Source organism: Vicugna pacos, chromosome 16 (assembly GCF_048564905.1).
Source record: "Vicugna pacos chromosome 16, VicPac4, whole genome shotgun sequence".
Lineage (NCBI taxonomy): Eukaryota > Metazoa > Chordata > Mammalia > Artiodactyla > Camelidae > Vicugna > Vicugna pacos.
In genome coordinates, this window is record NC_133002.1 from 5479529 (window position 1) to 5493024 (window position 13496).

The following is a 13496-nucleotide window of genomic DNA, read 5'->3' on the forward strand; positions in this document are numbered from 1 at the left end:
GAAAAGAATAATTAATAATAATAATCCAGGCTGTGGACTAGGCTTTTGACCCAGATTACCTCTGTCTCCCACTAGCCCTCGGAGGGGGTTTTAGCAGAGAGGGGAACTAAGGACCACAGAGGTCATGGAGCTTTCTCCAGCTGGAAAGTCCAGGGGGAAGGGGGTAGTTTGAGGAGGCTCAAGAAAAATCCCTGCACAAGACCCTTCCCCACCCCTGCCACCCTCTCTCCCAGTCCGTTAGCGCCACAGACCCCCAGAGTTCCAAGGTCAGCCACTGAATTCAGAGACAGAACGCAGAGGTGGGTCCGCTACGTCAAGCCGCTGGGTGATGCTGGGGACGGGGTCCGTTCCCCTCCCCTGCCGCCAGGCTGACAAGTTAGCTTTGGGGCTCAGATCAGCAGCCCAGGGGCGGAGAGGGTCCTTCCTCTCCTCCTCGCTGCCTTGCCTCTTTCCCGCGTTCCTCAGAGGAGTGCGGAATGACAGATTTGTTGGCTGGTCTGTGAGTGTCGGAGGTGCCCTCCTGCCTCCCTGAATCCTGGGAGGAGGAGGTGAGGGGGTGATATCTGTGGGTCGGGGCCAGGCTGGGGTCAGTCTGAGGAGACCTCGAAGAAGAGGTGAGTTCTGATCAAGGCTGCCGAGTGGAACGGGAAGACCTGAACTTGAGCTGCCTTCTTGCCCTGCCCCCAGCCGTGGGGGCAGTGCCCCCGATGCCCGGCCCGAGCCTGTCCACGGCACCCTGACTCTGGCCCTTCAGAGCCAGGCGTGAGCTGAAAGGGCCTCCCCATGCCATCCGTCTCGCTGTCTGAAGGGGTGATGTCAGCGATCCTCTAACAGAAACCCGTTTCCTGAGCTCATAATACCTTGCTTCACCTCAAGATGAAGGAAGGGCTGTTTCATTCCTGCCACTGCTGATCTCAGAGCCTGGGGGGCAGGCTGGGGCTGGTTCACAGGTCTCCCATCCTTGCCCGGGCTCGGTCTTGCCCTGCTCCCAGCATCCCTTGACTCTGTCTCCTCTGAGAAGCCTCCCTTGGTTGCGACCACAGAGCCTGGGCATCCAAGAATGTCTTAAAGACTCATTTTATGGGATGTCCCCATTGAGGACCAAGTCTCTCTCAAAGCCTGGCTAGATTCCGAACCAAACCACCCCTCCTCCCTCTGGCCATCCCGCCCCAACTCTGGGAGCCCCGTTCCTTAGGAGGAGGCATTATCTGAGTGTCATGGGTGCTCTGGGCTAAGAGTCAAATGGATTTCAGCTCCAAATAAGTCCCAGTGCAGACCTCTTCTAGCACCTCCTCTGGCTTCAGTCTTTGTGAAGTCTCTTCCTCACACCCTCCCTGTCTCCACGGGTCCCCACCCTGGCAGGCAGGGGGAGGAGGAGCTGTAAAGATCAGCAGGTCTTCCCCGTCTGTGAAAGGGCTTATTAGGACACACCGGGCAGAGCACTGGAGCCCCCAGGAGGGGGCCCTCCTTTCCCCAGTCTGCCGGGACCTGGAGTGCCTGTCCCCAGCTGGGTTTATGCGATGTGTATGTGGAGGAGGGATTAGGGGTTGGGGGTGCTGACCTCCTTACAGGGCCCCAGTCTGGAGTCAGGGACACATCCCCTGAGCTTCAGCATTTAATGTGGCTGCAGGGCTCCAGGGAGCGAGTGCCTTCTCTACTTTTCCATCTGTGAAATGGGTGCATTGACAGTAGTTTAGCCAGGGTTGGGAGATGCTTCTGGGAAAGACCCACCCGCAGAGGCAGGAGGCTCAGGCCAAGCTCACCGCCTCCAGCCTCTTCCCCAGTCGGCTCCATCAAGAAGGAAAAGCACCTAACTAAGCAACTGCCCCTCCCCTGCGCTGTGGAAAGGGGGAGGCTGGATGGTACCCCTGCAGCGCTGCCCCGCCACACAGACTAGCAGACTGCAAGGCTTCAGAGGTGCCAGCAGCATGTGCGAGAGGGCCCTTCCCCAACAGACCAGAAGCCCCTAGGAGAGGCATCCTTCAACGGCGGGGATGGGAGGTTTGGGGGCCCAGGTTAGGGGGTGCCCCCTTGCTCCAGTAGCCTGGGCCATGTGGGCACCCTGGCACGTGCGCACCCTGCACCCCCAGCCGCTGCCCTGGCCCCCTCTCTGGCGTCCCTGCACCCTGCCTCTCATGCCATCGCTGTGGTCATAGGATCATTTTCCTTTGTCTCCAAAACCCGCAGATCCTCTCCCTCCTCCTCATAGCTCTCCCGGCAGGGGAGCCCAGGAGGAGTAAATAATTGTCGCCCCTCCCAGCCCTGACCAGCCAGGCAGAACGCAGGGGTGTCATCGAGCTGCAGATGCCAATTACTTTATCTGCCCCCACAAAAGCCATAACCACCCCCATCCTCCGCAGCTGGAGCCCCCACCTCCTAGTGGGGGAGTAAGCAAGCCTGGGAAAGGTGTTGGCTGCTCTCTGGATTTCCGAAGCAGCTTGTCTGGACTTGCCTGGGTGTGGGGACACCCTCACTTACCTCTCCAGAGGCAGCAATGCTGCTCTATTTGAGGCTGTGGCTCTGCTGTGTGTGTGTGTCTACTTGCAGTGGGTGCCAAGATTCCAAGGTTTGGCCTCTTCCTGAGAAGCATGAACGTGGGACCCAGAGAGGTGAGGTGACTTGCCCAGGTGACAAAGACAGCAGGACAGAGCCCAGGTCTGGGTAAAGCACACTTTCCACAAGTGATCTTTGTCACTAGAGTTCTATTCGGGGACTCCCTAAATAACAAAACCCCAAACTCACACTTTGCACACAGTCTGGTCCCACTGGCCCTATGTCAAGGGTGAGAACAGGACAGGCTATGACATTTGGGGTGTCCATTGCAAAATAAAAATGCAGGGCTCCTCGTTCAGAATCGTGAACACTTCCAAGACAGCGACGGAAGAGCATCAAACCATTAAACCTTCTAACTGTGGGGCCCTGTGCGCACAGTCCATGAACCCTGCCCTGGGCTAGGACCATGTCAGCCTACTTCACCTGCAACTGTGAAGACCTTGGGTAAAATCCCCACACACATTCTAGAAGCCTCTCTGCCTGGAGTCAGTGTTCTACAGCCAGCATGACCGCAGCACAGCCCCTCCTAGGTGAGGTCTGCCCAGCAACTCCAGCCCGGGGAGGAGGAAGCAGGTCAGCATCCCGGCCTGGGCTGACCCCTGAAATCAGGGGGAGCTGGCCTGGGGATCATAGTAAATCTAGCTCTTGCAGGGGACAGTGGGCACAGGCTGTGGCATCTGAGGGAGAAGCTGCCCAGAGCCGAGGCTCTATGGATCTCAGAAGAGGGCAGGGGTCAGGGGTTCCGGGGGGACGGTGCTTTGTCAGTGTTTGCACGTGTCTTGTTGGGGGCGTGGGCCGTACGGGTGTTCATTCTGTGGGTGCGTAATGGCTGTGCTGAGTGCTCCTTCTGTGCACGGGCTGCACGTATACCTGTGTGTGCACTCAGAGCCCGAGAGCAAGGTGGGCAGGCTTTACCCCCGCCCCCGACTGGAGCTGCCCACCATGGGTGCCCTGGCCTCTGTTATGGAGGGTATGTTCCTATCCTCAGGCATTCTGCATTGGAATTCAGGCCCTGGCCAGCCTGTTCCCTGCTTGCTAACTATAAACTATCTGATTTATATTCATTAACCAGTACTAGACAGCGGCCGGCACAGCAAACTTCGGTGGGGGACATGCCTCCATCGACAGGCGGACTGCATTTCAGTTAATTAAGGGGTTGTAATTGTTGTCCAGGACAAGGGTCCCCAGGGCACAGGCTTTGTAAATAACTATCCTCCACTGCCCCTACCTCTCACCCTGCCTCTCCCTCCCTCCTCCCGGGCCTCAGAAGCCAGGTAAAGGGAGCTGGGGCAGGAGGTGGGAGGTGGAGGTGAGGATCTGAATGTGAGGGGTGCCTGTCTGACATGCCAGAGCCCAGAAAGGCCACAGTTTTAGGGCCTGAGGTGGGTTAGGGGAGTCCTGGGCAGAGCACTGTGGGTCTGGGTCCTGGAAACCTGGCTGTTACTGCCCAAACTGGCTCGGTTCTGGAAGGTAGGACCCGCCTGCACTCGTGCACGATGCACGCGCACTCACATGCACGCACACCCCCTGGGGCCCAGTTGTTTGTGCTGTTTCCCTCTCGTCTGCCTCCCTACCCCTCTGTGAGCTTCACCTTGGAACCTGAGCACGAGGCTGGCTTTCTAGCATCTGTCGGGCACTGGGAGACTTCAGAGGGTCCAGCAGGGAAGTTAAACAAAAGGGGAGGGGTGTCATCCCACCAGCCCAAACAAACGGAGAGAGGATCTCGTACAAGAATCCAATGAGGAAACCTTATCCCCTCTGAAACTCTCAGACCAATGGGAGGACCTGCAGTCTGATGGGGGCGTTGAGTGAGATCCAGGCACTCCTGCTTTGATGGGGCAGAGGGTCCCTCCTCTCAATGGTTCTTGGTCTGGTGTAGAGCAGGGAGAAGGGGGCGATCTGGGAAGACGAAAGTCTAGCGAGGGAGGCCCGTGTTAAAGACACCCAGAGCAGCCAGCATAAGCAGACATCACGCAGGTGAGCAGGCTACCCCTGAGGACCGCAGCGCAGGGGGCACCTCCTGGGTGAGGGGTCTTAGCAGAGCTTTGAAGGAAGGGTGATGTGAGCCTGGGAGCAGAGCAGCTCTGCTGGAGGCAGGCTTCATCCAGCTCTTTTCTGCGCAGGTGTGGAGAGCCCTAGATGCCGGGGATAAAATGGCAAATAAAACCGGCAGGTTCCCTGCCCTCCAGAGAAAAGGGTGGAGAGGTGGGTGCACTCATGTGCACGCAAGCCTGCGTGCATGCAGGACGTTTGTGTGTGTGTGTGTGCGCGTGCGCGCGCTGTTTGGGCATAATTTCTAAATATCTATAGAGTGCTTGCTACATTTCAAACATTCTTTGAGGCGCAGGAGAAAACAGCCAGCGTGACGGTGTTTCTGCCCGTATGGAACTTGCATTGGTCCGTGCCTGTATGTGTACACGTGGGCGTGCCGTCCGTGCTCACACCCTGTGCTCTCCGTGTCCGTGCATGTGGGTCCCAGAAAGGGACTTGAACCCGCTTAGGACTTGAGCCAGGACTCACACTGCTTGGGCACCATGCTACTTTATGACCCTTCCCAACCCGCCCTCGGAGCTGTCATCCTCTGACATTTTGAACCCAAGACCACTTCTGCTCATACCCCTCCACCCCCGCCCCTTGCCCAGAGAAACCACGTGTTTTGCTTGCAGCCTAAAAAGGTATCAGCTGCCCTCGAATCACTGAATAATCACCTTAAGGCAAATCAGAATTGATTTTTGTTAACCTTGTTTGCAGTTTAGGATGACCTGGGGCTCTCTTCCACCTCACCCCCCACCCCCATCCCATCCCGGGCGCGAATCTCAGGGTTGACCACAGTCTTTTAAGGTGACTTTTGACAAGCTGCTCCTGGGAGCAGGTGTTTAACTTGGATCTCTCTAGACGGAGTCGAGCAAAGAAGAGAAAATAAGTTTCTGTCCCTCCCCCCACCTCCTCTCCCCCACTCCCACCCATCAGCCCTTATCTGAAAGAAAAATTAGAGCGTTATTAAGAGTTTCATTAGGGGTGAGCAGGTTGGTAATGAAATTACATTTCAGCTCCTTCTCAGTCCCTGTAAGTAGTAAGTGGTTTGATCAATGGTGTTCACACAATTAATTCTGCCTGATTGCGGAGAGTGACGGTATCGACAGTTGGGTTTCACACCTCGAACTTTGTCTCTCAGCCAAAACGTGCCTTCAGGAAGCTTGGAGGGTGAGGGTGGGGGCCCCTGTCGATGAAGGCCTTTGCTGAATGCCACATTCAAGCTCATATAGATTATTTTTAACTTTGAGCTTAAAGGAAGTTTCGGTATCACACCAAAATTGAATTACTGAATTCTAGACCAGCAGAGGTGAGATAACCCGCCCTCCTGCCTGCAGTTTGTGCAATGGTCCGGCATTCCTGGGGGCCCCGCGCCAGCTCTCGGACCTAATCTGTTCCAGGCCTCCTTTCTGGGACACAGCCTCGTTCCCTCGGCCTCTCCTGCCTGTTATCTCCGACTATCAAGAGAGCCTGCCTTGTGGCCCACTCAAATCTCTGCTGCTTTAACTTAATCCACTGACTCCTGTTGGGTCTTCTGAAGATATGGAAGGTGACTTTATACAGTCCTTTCTGAAACTACGCTACCCCAACATAGGTCGTGCTCTTAAAGCTGGGAACCTCCAATTCCTGGGACCCAGCCCCCCGGGATGTGTGTCTTTTCTGTCACCCCCACCCCATGTCCCCATGGCCTCTGGACATGCTGCCCCAGTGGGGACAGGGTGGGCCCTCACACCAGGGCCTTGTGTTTTCAGTGGTTCTTTGCACAATTCCAGAGTAAGTCCTGCTTCTCAGTAATGTCTCGCACAGGAGAGCCTGAATTTACTGGAGGGGAAAGGCTGTAAAAGTGTTGGTGACAATGAGATGCTGGGGAAGGGGTGGTGGGTCGGAGAGAGGGGATGGATAGACTAACACTGGGAGTGGCAGTGATATTCCAGTGACATTCTCTGAACCCTCACTAAGGTGCGTGCGCTGGTTTACAGGTATGGTTTCGTGAAATCCAGCTGCCCCAGGAGGTAGATGCTCTTTTATCCCCTTTAGCAGATGAGGAAACTGAGGCTCAGAGGGGTTGAATCCTTCCCAGGCCCCACCACTAGTAAGTGGGGAAACACCCTGAGAGAATGGAAAGGGATAAAGTCTTCCTCACTCATCTGTGCTCACCCTGTTGCCCAGGGACCATCACCACCTCCAGGAAGTCCTCCTCCAGCAGCAACAGAATGTGAGGGGATTGTACAGAGGCCCTGAGCACGTCCATCACTCATCTCCACCTGCATTTTTTCCCTCAGCATCAAGAAGGCCTCTGCTTCTCACCAGCTCGTCTGCCCCTGTATCCTGAATATTTCTGTTGGGTTACTTGTCCTGTTCTAACAGCAGTGGGCAAATTGTAACATCCGGCTCCCAGCACTGCAACATCAGGGGTTAACAAAGGAACCCCTAGGAGGAAAAGGACTCTGTGCTCCCTGACTAGAAGGAGGTACTAAGAGTGAAGAGGCCAGCTGGCCAGAGCCTTGGGTGAGGAGCTTGTAAACCAGGGAGCAGCCTTTCATCCAGGTGGCTGAAAAGGAAAGGAAATGACTATTGGGCCCTCCTTGTCTTCACTCCAGAGCCCAACTCAACAACCATAATGATCAATAGTAAAAGATTTAGGCCACCTATTTCCATACATTCATCTGATGGAATAGTATGCAGCCATCAACAATACACAGGGACATCAAGGGTGGGGGTTGGAAATCAGGATGGAAACAGTACAAGCCCAGTGTGGGGCGTGTGAGTGTGACTATGTCAGGCCCCAGTGCTGATCCATACCTCTTCAACCTACTTCTGTTGGGTAATAATATCATTTTCTTATAAATGTGGAAAGTGGGGCTCAGAGCAGTTAGATGACTTACCCAAGGCTGCACAGCTAATAACTGGTGAAGTCTGGATTCAATTCTAGACCCTCTGGCTCCAGCACCTGTGCTCTTAACTGCTACCCTGTATCATTGGCAAGTCCCTTTCACTTTATCAAGTGCTTTAAATTTTATGATCTTTATAAAAATATTCACAACCGCTCCATGAAGCACCTGTTAATGAGCCCATTTTATAACTGAAGAAACTGAGAGAAGAGACTTGCCCCAAGTCACAGTGCTATTGCACTCTGGCAAAGGAAGGACTCAGACTCAGAGCTGTGCGCTGCAAAGCCCTGCACTAGTTCAAGGGAAGAGCAGAGACAGACGAGAGCAGTCGGCAAGGACAGATGTCAAAACAGACACGGCAGAGCCCTGGGAAAGGGAAAGAAAAGCATTCTCCTCCCTTTGCTTGTCTCTACTCAGATGTAGAGGGGAAAATCATTTTAAACAGGTGCCTTGCAGCCTTGCATTTAAGAAAAATGCATGGAATTAAGTTCCTAAAAAGCTAGGAAAGCTGAACCAAACCATCATTGGGGCTTGAAATGAGATTTTATGTTTTCCCGTTCTGGGCGCTGAGCCATCCATGGTGCCACGTGCCAGGCTGGTGAGGACCGCTTGTTCCTTAGGGGCACCAGGGGCTGGTGGCTGCCCGCCCAGCCTGGCCCTACCCTGGTGAATGCCAGCTGCTTGCAGGCCCATCAGAGGGCTGGGCTCAGAGGACAGACATGGGGGTGTTCCAGCCCCTGGCTTCTCCCATTGTGGTCCACAGACAGGCAGCAGCACCTGAGAGTTTGGTAGGAGTGCAAGGTGTCACGCTCTCCCTACCGAATCAGAATTTGTATTTTAACTAGATCTGGGGGTGATGTGTGTCTGCCGGTGGAGAAGTCCGACTTTAGCTAAAATCTGAATAGAGGAAGGACAGGCCCAGGTCTCCAAAGCCCTTTCTTCTCCCTTCCCTGGGCCCGCAAGTTCTGAGCAGCTCACACAGACCCTGGGATTGCTGAAGCTGATAGCGTGTGGGCCGTGGGCACAGGGGCAGGAGCAGGGGAGGAGGCCCTCCCCAGCCGGAACTGCTTGAGGTGCCCGCCAGCCACAGCCAGAGAGGGTGGGGGCGGGGAAGCTTGTCTCTGTCAGCAGATCTTTCTGGAGGGAGAGTCAAGGTGCCCCTAGCTCCCCCCTCCCACGTGGGGACCGCGTGTGAGAACACCGTGTGCAGGGATGGCAGGGCAGGTGGCCAAGGGCGCCGGGTCACCTTCCCCAGAGGTCCTGCTGTTCGCGTGGCCTGTCTCCATCCCTCCCAGAGGGTCAGAACAACCAAGGAGCTGCTTCTCTCCAGAGGAGGGGGGACCGCTACCCTCTGCTCCCACCCCAGGCCTGAAGGAGTTTCCCCTCCTTCCTGCCTCCCTTTGGAAGTTTGCCTCCCTGGGCTCCTGTGGAGGCACCTGCTCCTCCCCAGCCTGCTCCCGGCCACCTGGCCTACAGGGCTGGGCCCTCTGCTGGCTCCCCGCGCTCCATCTCCTTAAAGAGACAGCTGCCCATGTTTCTTCACGGTATAACCATCCTGAGCACAGAGACTCCCAGCCTAGGGAAGGCGCTGGGCTCCACCCTTAGGCCCTGAGAACTAGCCGCCATCTAGTCCAAGGGATTCTCAGCCCTGGCTGCAACCCTGAATCACCTAGGGAGTTTTAAGAAATACTAATGCCTTCGGCCCAGCCCAAGCCAATTAAAACAGAATTTCTTGGGCTAGGTGGGGGATGGGGGAGGGTCTTTTAAAATATATTTTAAATGTTTAATTATTTAACATATTTTTAAAATACTAATATGCAGCCAGGGTCAAAGGAAGCACTGAGCCAGTCAATCGACCTTACTTTCCCAATGACAATGTGTGGACCAGATAATCAACAGTGTAGCTGCGTGCCAAGAGTAGCGCTCACTCAGGGTCCTCCAGCAGCTGAGCCAAGACCAGACATACCAGGCAGCACAGTGGGCTTCGAACACTAAGAGGTCTGCCAGCCTCACTGCCCTGTGACCTCGGGCAATTTGCCTAACCTCTCAGCCCTCAGTTTCCTCATCTATAAAATGGGCATAATCATGCCTAAATTATAGACTCATGGCAAGGGTGCCTGACACATGCAGATGCTCAATAAAATGTTGCTGCATGAATGAATGAATGGATGATGGATGGATGAATGAATGAATTTACACTTGGACCATTCCCCAGGAGTGGCATAGGGTGGTCCACTTAGAAATCTAAGATCTGCAAAGCAATCTCAAGAGAATTCTGCTTGTCCGAGGTTCTAGAACTTTTGAAACTTCTCCTACTGGGAGGGGTCAAGACAGAGGACCAAGCAGTGGGCGACTTTTCTGCCAGGGCGGCTCCCCCAGGGTTTCAGGCCAAGGTGTGAGTAACCTGACAGAAGAATAAGCACTTCATCTTCCGGCCACCTCCTGCCCCAGCCAGGTTCCACTGCAGTGGCTCTGGCCCCACTGTGGGAGGGGCTATAACGCTCACCTTCCCCTCACCCCTTCCCCTCGCTGGAGCCCAGCCAGGGCACCTGTGGGGTCACAGAGATGCTGGCACTGCCAGGCCCCTGGGGTGGGGGAGCCCAGCAGGGGCCCCCCTCCTGTGCTGGCCAGGGAGAGGACTAGCCAGTGAAGGAAGAGGAGGGGAAGGCCCTCTCAGATCTGGTGACAGGTAAGCCACCTCCTCTGAGGGCTGGGGGAGGGGGAGTGGTGACAGGACATCCCTTTCAGCCTCCCCCCCTGCCTACAGGCCCCAGCAGGCACCTTTCTGCCACCACTCGCAGCCAATTTCCTGGTCCCAAACCTCTCCCTGCCCGGTCTGCTTCATTGCTCCCCATCCCATTGAAGCTGCCTTCCTTCCCTCACATTCCCCACCCCCATCTCATCACCAGAACCCCCCGGGCAGCCTGGGGCCACAGGTGAGCCAAGGCAGGGCCCACCCTAATCAACTCCTCCATCATTGCTCTGATGAGACAGAAATCCTGCAGATGGAGAGATCAAACTAACCATACTGGGACATGAATGGGGCAGGGGGTATCTCCTGGGATCTGAGCTGCCATCCTGGGGCAGGAGGGGGCACTGGCTTGTTTTCCTTCCTTGAGCAGGTACAAAAGAAGCCACATTAATACAGCCCTGCCTTTGAAGCTCACCTTTGAAACCCCGGCTCCTGGGCCTGAGCCAAGCGGGCTCAGACGCTAGTGCCCCCTCCCCACCCTTCCCCACCCCACCTACCCTCCAGAGATGCTTCCAAACTAACTGTGAGATCAAAGGATCCAGGGCCCCTTCCCTGCTGTGCAGTTAGAGCCCTGGGTTAGGAGTGACTGTCAGGGCCCGGTGCACAGGGTGCCCTGCGGGAATACAGGCTCAGATTTCAGAGGGCTCCAAAACACGTGTGCTCCCTAATACGTGCTGGGCATCTACACTCACGGTCAGCCTCGTTTCTTGCTCACAGCTGTTACTGGATCCTGGGTTCCATTTTACAGATGAGGAAACTGAGGTTTCGAGAGGTTAAATAACTTACCCAAGGAGTTAGGATTGGAAACCTGACCCCCAGTCTAGGGCTGTCTCCCCACTGGAAAGTCCTACTCCCACCCCAAAGATAATTTCTGATTCTTTCCAGTTATATGCTTCAGTCTCCAAAGCCAACTGCTCATAAAAGGGTGCCCTTTCCCTATTTCAAAGCAGCTAATGTCAGTGAGCCCCTCTCCTCCCTCCCCAACCTGCACAATTTTCCTTCTCCTCTAGGCACATCAGCCCTCAGGTTGTCTTTGAATTTGCTGCAGGACCGCAAGGACTGGAGAGCTGGGTGGGTAGCAGGGGAGGAGTGATCAGGGGCTGGCCCCGTCCCCTTAGAATAAAGGAGGGATGGGAGGGGCCAGCCCTGGGCAGGGACTCAGCGACTCAGCTTTTTTTTTTTTTAGTATCTTACGGTTTTATTTGTCAATTATACCTCAAGAAAACTGAAGGTAAAAAAAAAAAGAAAACAGAAAATGTATAGGCAGGTGATTAACTCATTGTTGCCACAAATGCGTGCCCTGTCTGCACTATGCCAGGTGCGTGGGGCTTCAGTTAGGGGGAGAGCTAGGATTCGCTATGACTCAACCTTGTCTTTTTTTTCCATTCTTTTTCTTTTTGAGGTTAGTAAATATTTTTATTGACGTATAGTCAGTTTACAATATTGTGTTAATTTCTGGTGTCCAGCATAGTGATTCAGTTATACATACATATATATGTTTCTTTTCATATTCTTTTTCATTATAGGCCATTACAAGGTACTGGATACAGTTCCCTGTGCTGTACAGCAGGACCTTGTTGTTGATCTATTTTCTGTACAGTAGTTAGTATCTGCAACGCCCAAACTCCCACTTATCCCTTTATCCCACCTTCCCCCCCGGTAACCATATGGGACTTAGCTTTTTCTTGGGTGGAGAGAGGCCCGGGGCAGAAGAGGGTTCGCTTCTTTCTAGCTGGGCTGCTGCCCCTCTCACTTGACCACTCACCTGGCCTCTGTTTCCTCTCACCCTCCCACCACCCCTTACCTCACTCCAGACTACCTGATCAAAGGCAGGAATCTGGGAGCCATTAACCATCTCCTCTTCCTCCTCCTCCCTCATCCCCCACCCCTGCCTCTTCCTGCCAGGACAGAAACCACAGTTCCCGTTTCCCGTGGTGGGACCAGACTGAGTCAGAGATGGAAGGGCCTTCTCCATCAGCTCCTTCTTTTTACAGACGAGCAAGCTGAGGCCCAGAGAGGCTGACTTTCTTAAAGTCACATAGCAAATTCGTGGCTTAGGACCAGAGCAATATTTAGGTCTTTGGAAACCTATATAATGAGATTTTGTTTCTCGGCCAGCACCCGTGTTTCAAAATAGAGACAACATTAAACTGTGAAACATAGAACCGATAAAAGTCCACACTGTCCAATAGAAGTTTCTGCGGTGATGGAAATGGCTGTATGGTGGCCAGTAGCCACTTACGGCTGTTGAGCACTTGAAGTCTGGTTAGTGCGACTGAGGAGATGAACTTTTAATTTAATCTAAATTAAATTACATTTACATCGAAAGAGCCACCGCTATTGGCTGTCGAATTGGATGGCTCAGAGTAATATGCTAAGGTAGCATCACTTCTTTCTAGATTTTCTGCTTGCAAAATTCCTATTAAGTTCATTAAAGCAGAACTTTGGGGTCGGGGCTTCGCTTTAGGGGTACCCTAAACCACTAAGTCTGTTGAGTAATCTTATTCTGTCTTCAACTCAAATTTGGGTTTCTAAAAGGTGACGAATGGTACTAAGACAGTTCTATGGAGTATCAGAAGAGGGCTGGACTGCAATCAGTATAGGGGTCCGAGGGCCACTTGAAGGAGAGTTTCATGGAGGGGACAGTGAGGTAGACCCTGGGGACAGTGGGAACAGCATAAGGAAAGACACGAGGCAGGCAGTTCTGGGTGTGCACAGGAGGCATGCAGGCTCAGCGGGACACAGATTTCCCAGGCCTCTGAGCTGCAGTCTCTTTCACCTTGTCTTGCTCTGACCGTTGTCCAGTTTTCCCATGGGGATCCTGGTGGCCTTGTGTGCTAGAGGAGGAGGAGGCCCTTCTGAAGTGATGGGAAGGGAAGGGGAAGCCAAATGGCTATGGGCCACATGAGAACTGAACAGTGATGGGCAGTGCAGGGTCCCCCATCTGCACCCCAGCTCTGGCAGAGGCACCTGGAGGGCAGGACAGATGCTGAAGCCACTTAGAGTCACACCCTGAGAAACTGTAGCATCCCAAACTCCTCACCTAAGTTTCTGGTCCAGTGTGCTTAGTAACAGCCTTCTATTCCAGGGGGCTGAGAGTAAGGAGACATCCCCTCCACAGTCAGGCTAAACATTTAAGAATTGGTGATCCAGGGGGAGGGTATAGCTCAGTGGTAGAGCACATGCTTAGCATGCACAAGGTCCTGGGTTCAATCCCCAGTACCTCCATTTAAAAAAAAAGTAAATAAACCTAATTACCTCCCCCT

At 54.0% G+C, this 13496-nt stretch overlaps 1 long non-coding RNA gene across 1 annotated transcript; it reads left to right on the forward strand.

Annotated features, from left to right (window-relative positions):
* The first annotated feature begins 9815 nt into the window (after nucleotides 1-9815).
* LOC140686274 (uncharacterized) lies at nucleotides 9816-12407 on the forward strand. Its single transcript, XR_012059980.1, has 2 exons — nucleotides 9816-10167; nucleotides 12136-12407. It is a non-coding gene; the product is annotated as an uncharacterized lncRNA (long non-coding RNA).
* Nucleotides 12408-13496: the final 1089 nt, after the last annotated feature.